The sequence below is a fragment of the Labrus mixtus genome, chromosome 13 (genome assembly GCF_963584025.1).
Source record: "Labrus mixtus chromosome 13, fLabMix1.1, whole genome shotgun sequence".
Classification (NCBI taxonomy): domain Eukaryota; kingdom Metazoa; phylum Chordata; class Actinopteri; order Labriformes; family Labridae; genus Labrus; species Labrus mixtus.
The window spans coordinates 2,742,612-2,749,063 of NC_083624.1; the positions used below are offsets into that span (position 1 = coordinate 2,742,612).

A 6,452-nucleotide genomic window follows, 5' to 3' on the forward strand; every position below is an offset into this window, starting at 1 on the left:
AGTTGCAGTTCACCTGGCTAAATGGGTACATTTATGACCTGGTTAAAACACTGTTTTCTTTTTATTTATTGCTCTGGAGACGAAATAAAAATACTTACGAGAACAACAAACTCATGAGTGCATCTGAGTTCTAACAGCATAGGTGTTAATGCTTAGCAACAGGAGGGGGAAAATACAAAAGGCGCAATATAGGAAGAGTTTATTTTTCATGTCAATACAAAGCTGCACTCCAGACTGTCAGGTCATCTTAGCAATAGCATAAAGACTGTGTACAAAATAAAACAGCTAGCCATCTCTGTCTGAATGTACAGTCACAGGGACCTCCGTGTTTCTCTGCCGGTTGCCCTAAAACTGCTCGGATCCTAAAAAGATATTAACACCCTGCTTAATCTGCAAGTTTGAATTCTTACCCTTTTGATCCTCCTGTTGTTCTTTTTCCTTGTTTCAGTCATTTCAGTGTTTACTTTTTCAGATTTTTACAAAAACAGCCTGAAATGTCTGAAAACACATCTCCAGATCCAGCTGTATGCCTGTAGATGTTGCATGACTGTCCGTCTGTATCAAAGGTTAAAATGACAAACGTCCTGCAGCCTCCCAGCTGATGGCTGAGTGTATATGTGTGTATATGTGTGTATATGTGTGTCAGTGTGACCTTCACAACTACAGTGTGTGTAATACCTCAGAGACACAAGTCGCGAGGATACACTTCATCACTGCCGTCCTATTTACACACACACACACACACACTAACCCAACTTTTTCCACACAGTGCACACACTCCTAACCTCTCTCCGACCGAGCTCTAATTGTGTTTTGATAATAATCGCCCAATCACATTTCATTATGGTCATCGCTTTCTCTTTGTCACATGACACCAAGTTAATTAAAAGAGTCTTAAGACAACAAGGGGAGCAGGTGCACACCAGCTCTGCCTTTCATACACACATACACACTCACACACTCACACACACACACACACAGGTAGCTCCATAAATCACAGCAGACAGAATGGGAGTAATGACATAGCTAGCTGTTAGCACTCTGTGTAGAGGGCAGCACCTAGCTAGCTAAGCACAGACGCACTAAGTACTCGACATACTGCAGTACTCTCAGTATTATGTCTACAGAGACAAAGAAACATCCCTGAGGGGAAACACAGTTGTTACACTACAACAAAACTACTGAGCGAGCACAAAAATAAACTGAGTAGTTCTTCGTTTTTGAGCCAACACTTTGCAGAAATTACGATTTATGAGTTCAGAAAAGTTATGTTGGTTTTGTTTGACTTTTTTTTTTAAATGCAGGGTTTGATGTTTTACCACTGCACTGTCACCCAGGGTCAGATAGTGAGACTGATAACACCGACACCGCTGTGATTAAATCTAAAACTGGGACTGATAGCTTAGCTTAGCATGAAAACAGGTAACACTGTTTCACTGTTTCAGCAAAGACACAGTCAAGCACATCATCGCTCATAATACAGGAAGGTGATGTGAGTGTGGCTGGTTGCCTCTGTATGTCGGCCCTGTGACTGATTTGCGACCAGTCCGAGGTGTGCCCTGCCTCTCGCCCAATGACAGCTGGAATTGGCTCCAACCCCTGTGACCCTGAACAGGATGGGCGTTTTTGATAATGGAAGGATAGAAAGTGTCTATCTGCAGCCTTCTTTAGTGGATTAGCAGAGTAGAGGAGGAATGAGGAGAGGAAACATCTCAAAGACTAACACAGCAGTTATTCAACTTTCCATAACTGTGAGCGTCTGCTTCAAACTTACACAAGTGTCTGTTTTGCCGTAGACTGACTTGAGGGATCTTTGCCGTTTTGTAAGTAAGTTAAATGTGTGCCTTGGTTAGCTGAAGGGTTTTCTCCAAATGACGTCACAAGTCTAATATGTCACAGGGGGATTTTGGCTTCAAATTCTTTGGTAAGAGATGGAGACACGTTGTTCATATGTATACACATACATCCACTTCTCGGTGGATTCTTTACATTTAAATAGAAGTAAGACACCATACATCAGTCTTTACATTTATAGTGAATACAAATCAATCTCTAAATCTAACTGTGCCAAAAAGTGCAAACATGTATTTTTTAAGATGTTATAAAATGACGTTTAAATATTTTAATTCATCAATCTGAGAGTATGCTTTAAAAGATTAAATATTAAACGATATGGTTAACTAAAAATAAATGTGACGCTCATGCTCTGTTAACAGAGTAGCATTAAAGTTGTAAGCATGAGCTCATTACACCTGCCTGCTGTCAGTACACACACACACACACACACACACACACACACACACACACACACACACACACACACACACACGCGCCCACATGATGCACAAAGAGCTAGATTTAGTACAGAAACAACAGTTTGGTCTTCTTCCATGTTTGTGTTAGTGTTCTCTCCGCAGGTTTCCAAACTAATCTGTCCTGACGTAACAACATGCTGCTCCTCAATCTGCCCACTGCTGGAGTCCTGGCACGCACGCCGAACACACACACACACACACACACACACACACACACACACACACACACACACACACACACATGCACTCTCTCTCTCACACACACACTCTTTGTTTAGTAATGTTGTCATGCTCTATAAATAGGTAAAATTGATTTGTGTGGAGGAGAACAAGAGTGTGTTACAGTAGAATAAATCTGCCCCTTACTGTACAACTGCACAATGCAAACTTGCAGTTTCTTGGCTTGGACTCAAAGCTGCACACACACACACACACACACACACACACACACACACACACACACACACACCTGCAGCACACTAGTTCTTTAGTGCATCCTAACAACTCTTTCACCAGTGGACTGGCAGGTTAACCCAGCCTAACAGCCAGCTTGTGTGGCTAACAACAGTCAGTGGGTACATACTACTGGCAGGTTAGGACGGTGTCCAGGCAGGTTAAATGGTCTAAAGCAGATTAGCCTAACAGTATTAATGACCACCAAACAACAGGTTGAATCAGACAACGAGCGGACTGGTAGTGTACAAGAGCCGAGCAAACTGTCTCACAGCAAGCTATAAGGGTTAAGAAAAATGTGGGTACAGAGTAAAAGTTCAACAACGGGTTAGATCAGCGGTACAGTCGGCTGTCTGTCAAACACACAGGTTCGATCCCTCGGCCACACGGGGCACAACGGGCTAAACACTCCGCCCCAAATTGCTCCCTCTGCTTCATCTGCGGCGTGCGAATGTGTATGGATTAGTAAATACTGATGGACACTTTACACAGCAGCCTCTGCCATCCGGGTGTGAATGTGTAGGTGTGACCTGCGCTGTAAAAGGGCTTTGAGTAGTCAGAAGTGCTATACAAGGTCAAGTCCATTTACCGAACAATCATCTTTTCACGTTAGTCTGCCAGCAAGTTGAAACAGTTTAACAACCTGTTTCATGTACAGGTAAACACAATTACTAACTTTAGTCCGTGAGGAGGTGAGCACAGTCACACAGCTGGAAGGAATCACTTTAAAACTAGTTAGTAAGTACAGTTTAACAGCAAATTCTGAGAGTCTATTGGCAGGTTACTATGACCTGAAATCTTGTAAATGCAAGACGGATAACAGCTAGTTGGTACAGTCTAACTGGACTTTAAACAGAAATGTAGAACTGTTTAGATCTGTGTGGATGGACTTGTAACTTGCAAGTATAAGAAGGTTATGTCAGATGAACAGATGAGTTACCGTCCCACAGCCAGTTAGTCAGTTAAGTGTTCAGCACTCCTCTGTCTTTAACGGAAGATGTCTGCTTTAATTAAGTGGATTAGAGGTAATAAGACTCACAGAGACTAAGACAAACAGACTTAAAGTCCGAACAGCCAAACACAGAGCTCCAGGAAGCACATCAGCTGGAGGGAACACGGTAAAATAACTGCTAGGAAACAAGGAATGAAAGAGGGAAGAGCTGAAGGAATGAGAGATAGAAAAGGACAGACTGAAGTTTTTCTCGTTTCATGAAGCGTGAAAAATTGAGGCAGGGAAGAAACAAAAGGTGGATAGGTTGACTTAGGGAAGGAAGGAAGGAAGGAAGGAAGGAAGGAAATAGGAAAGGAAATGGAGGGTGGGAAGGAGGGCATAGAAGGTGTTATAGATCGGGCACTTGTGTTTTTAGGTATCTTTCTGTCCGAGCTGCAGGGGGCACCACAGTCCAGATGATCAGAGGTCAATATCAGCCTGAACAACACACAGACACACACACACACACACACACACACACACACACACACACAAACACACACACATGCACACACACACGCTAAAGTCATGAAAGTCAGTCATACTGTCACTGTCACCTATGTGAAAATTAACATCATCTCCATGACAGAAAGACATGCAGGAAAACGTAGGGCTATTACAACAGTGTGTGTGTGTGTGTGTGTGTGTGTGTGTGTGTGTGTGTGTGTGTGTGTGTGTGTGTGTGTGTGTGTGTGTGTGTGTGTGTCTGTCTGTGCATGCGTGTGTGTTTGTGTTTATGAGTTTGAGCGTGAGTGTGAGTAAGGGCTTTGTAAGGGATTACATGAAAATAAAGAAGCATGATCATTACATATGTAAGATTATTCTTCCTATATCTGCTTGTTCCTCCTAAAAAAAAAAAAGTTATCGTGTTTGTTTTTAAATTTGAACAACATTATTCATTGAGTATTTAAATGTGGAACAATGCACTGGAATGGAGTCAGATACACCAGTCCTAAGATTATTTCTATCATGGATAACATTTTGATCGTTGAAAAATATCGGCTCTTCTTAAAATGCAATGTGCAAAAACAAAAAGCAGCCAGTAGCCTTTGTTTGAGAAAGTGGCTCTGTCTCATGTGAGGGACTTTAGCCTGAAGAAGTGACAAGATATAAAAGGACTGCGAGAAAAGCTGCAGATTACTTTTACATGTATGCCAGTTAGGACGCTGGAATTATCCCGACGTGTACATGAAGAAGGTATAGGAACCGAGAATAAACTGAGAATTACAGAAATGACTGATCGTGAAAGAGAGGGGAACTATTAAGAGAAAGGTGTGGCAGTGGAAGCCCTTTAAAAATTACTACTTCATTACAATGCACTATGGATGAATGTGCTTCAGTCCACCAGGGACAGGTAACTGTCGGTGGTACAGTTATGGTACTTCAGTATTTTCCACTGCAATGTACTTTACTCTGCTACTACAATTCATTTTATAGAAACACATAAGGTAAATGTTTTTTTCACCAGTTACACTTGCGTTAACTTGTCAAGACAGAAAACATCACATTAAAGAAGTCAATCTTTTTAACTCAATTTAAGTCAGCTCCACATTTCCACTGCAAGGTTTTCAGTAATCCAATAAATATACCAAATTATAATAATGACTATAACAACATGATTCTTCAAATATCCTATATTTTCGTAATGAAGCCTTTAAAAAAAAAAAAAAAAAAAAAGATGAAATGCCAGAATTTTATTTTGAAATGTTACTTTTACTGCAGTAGGAACTCGTAAGGTTATTCTCTTGAGTGTTTCAATAGCATTTGGTAAGTTTGCCTAATGGAATTTAAAAAGGAAATGTTTTAATTTTTACTCCACAAACTTCCAGCCAGTCCTAACCTAAATTGAAAAATAGATTATGTGAAAATAAGGAATCTTTCACTGAAAACGTTGAACAATGAAGTACAACCACATTACAGTGACAGAGGCACATTTTGTGGATAAAGATCAACAGAGACAAAGTGCAGACAAAAATGTGAAATTAAGAACGAGAGATGGAAATATAGCAGCCTAGACTTTAGACTTGATTGTTCCGCTAAAAGCGATCCGGACACCGAACAGACGGACGCTGAGCCTCCGGTGGATCTTTGGATTAAAGCTTCTGCAGTCCGCTCCGTCTCTATGCTCTTAACCTTCAGCCAATATAAAAAAAAAAAAAAAGATAAAAGAAAGAACAGGAGGAAGAGGAGGAGACACAGGAGGGAAAGAGACAGGTGGTGAAGAGAGAAAAAAAAGGGAGGAGGAAGGTGACTTACCGGAGGAGGAGGTGATGGATGAATGGAGAAAGTAGAGTCCTGTAGGTTTAAAGCGCTGAACTCCGCTCACACACTTCCAGCTGCCTGTAATCGATCGATAATCGATACTGAGACTGGCTCTGTGTGTCCTGACTGACACGTCAGTTTTTTTATTTGGTCAGCCACCTGTCATCGCATCCATCAGGTATCCGGACACTGATCAACTCTGTGGGAGCAACGGAGAACCGCGCGCTCTGCGCCGCACCGAGAGCAGAGCGGTGGGACTGCGCATGCGCCACACACAAACAAGAGAGAGAGAGAGAGAGAAAAGGAGAGTGTGTGTGTGTGTGAGAGGGAGATGGGATTAAATTGCTTCCAATAAAAATCTAAAAATTGGATTGATTTATAAAGGGGGAAAGCAGCTTGTTACCTTTGTGTGTGTGTGTGTGTGTGTGTGT

At 41.7% G+C, this 6,452-nt stretch overlaps 1 protein-coding gene across 1 annotated transcript in view; it reads right to left on the bottom strand.

The window, feature by feature from the left end:
- Positions 1-6,252, bottom strand: part of znf385b (zinc finger protein 385B) — a 59,399-nt gene extending 53,147 nt beyond the window's left edge. The window contains exon 1 of the mRNA XM_061053151.1: positions 6,016-6,252. The gene's annotated coding sequence lies outside the window, so the exon portion shown is untranslated. The remainder of the gene's footprint in view (positions 1-6,015) is intronic.
- Between the last annotated feature and the right edge of the window lie 200 nt (positions 6,253-6,452).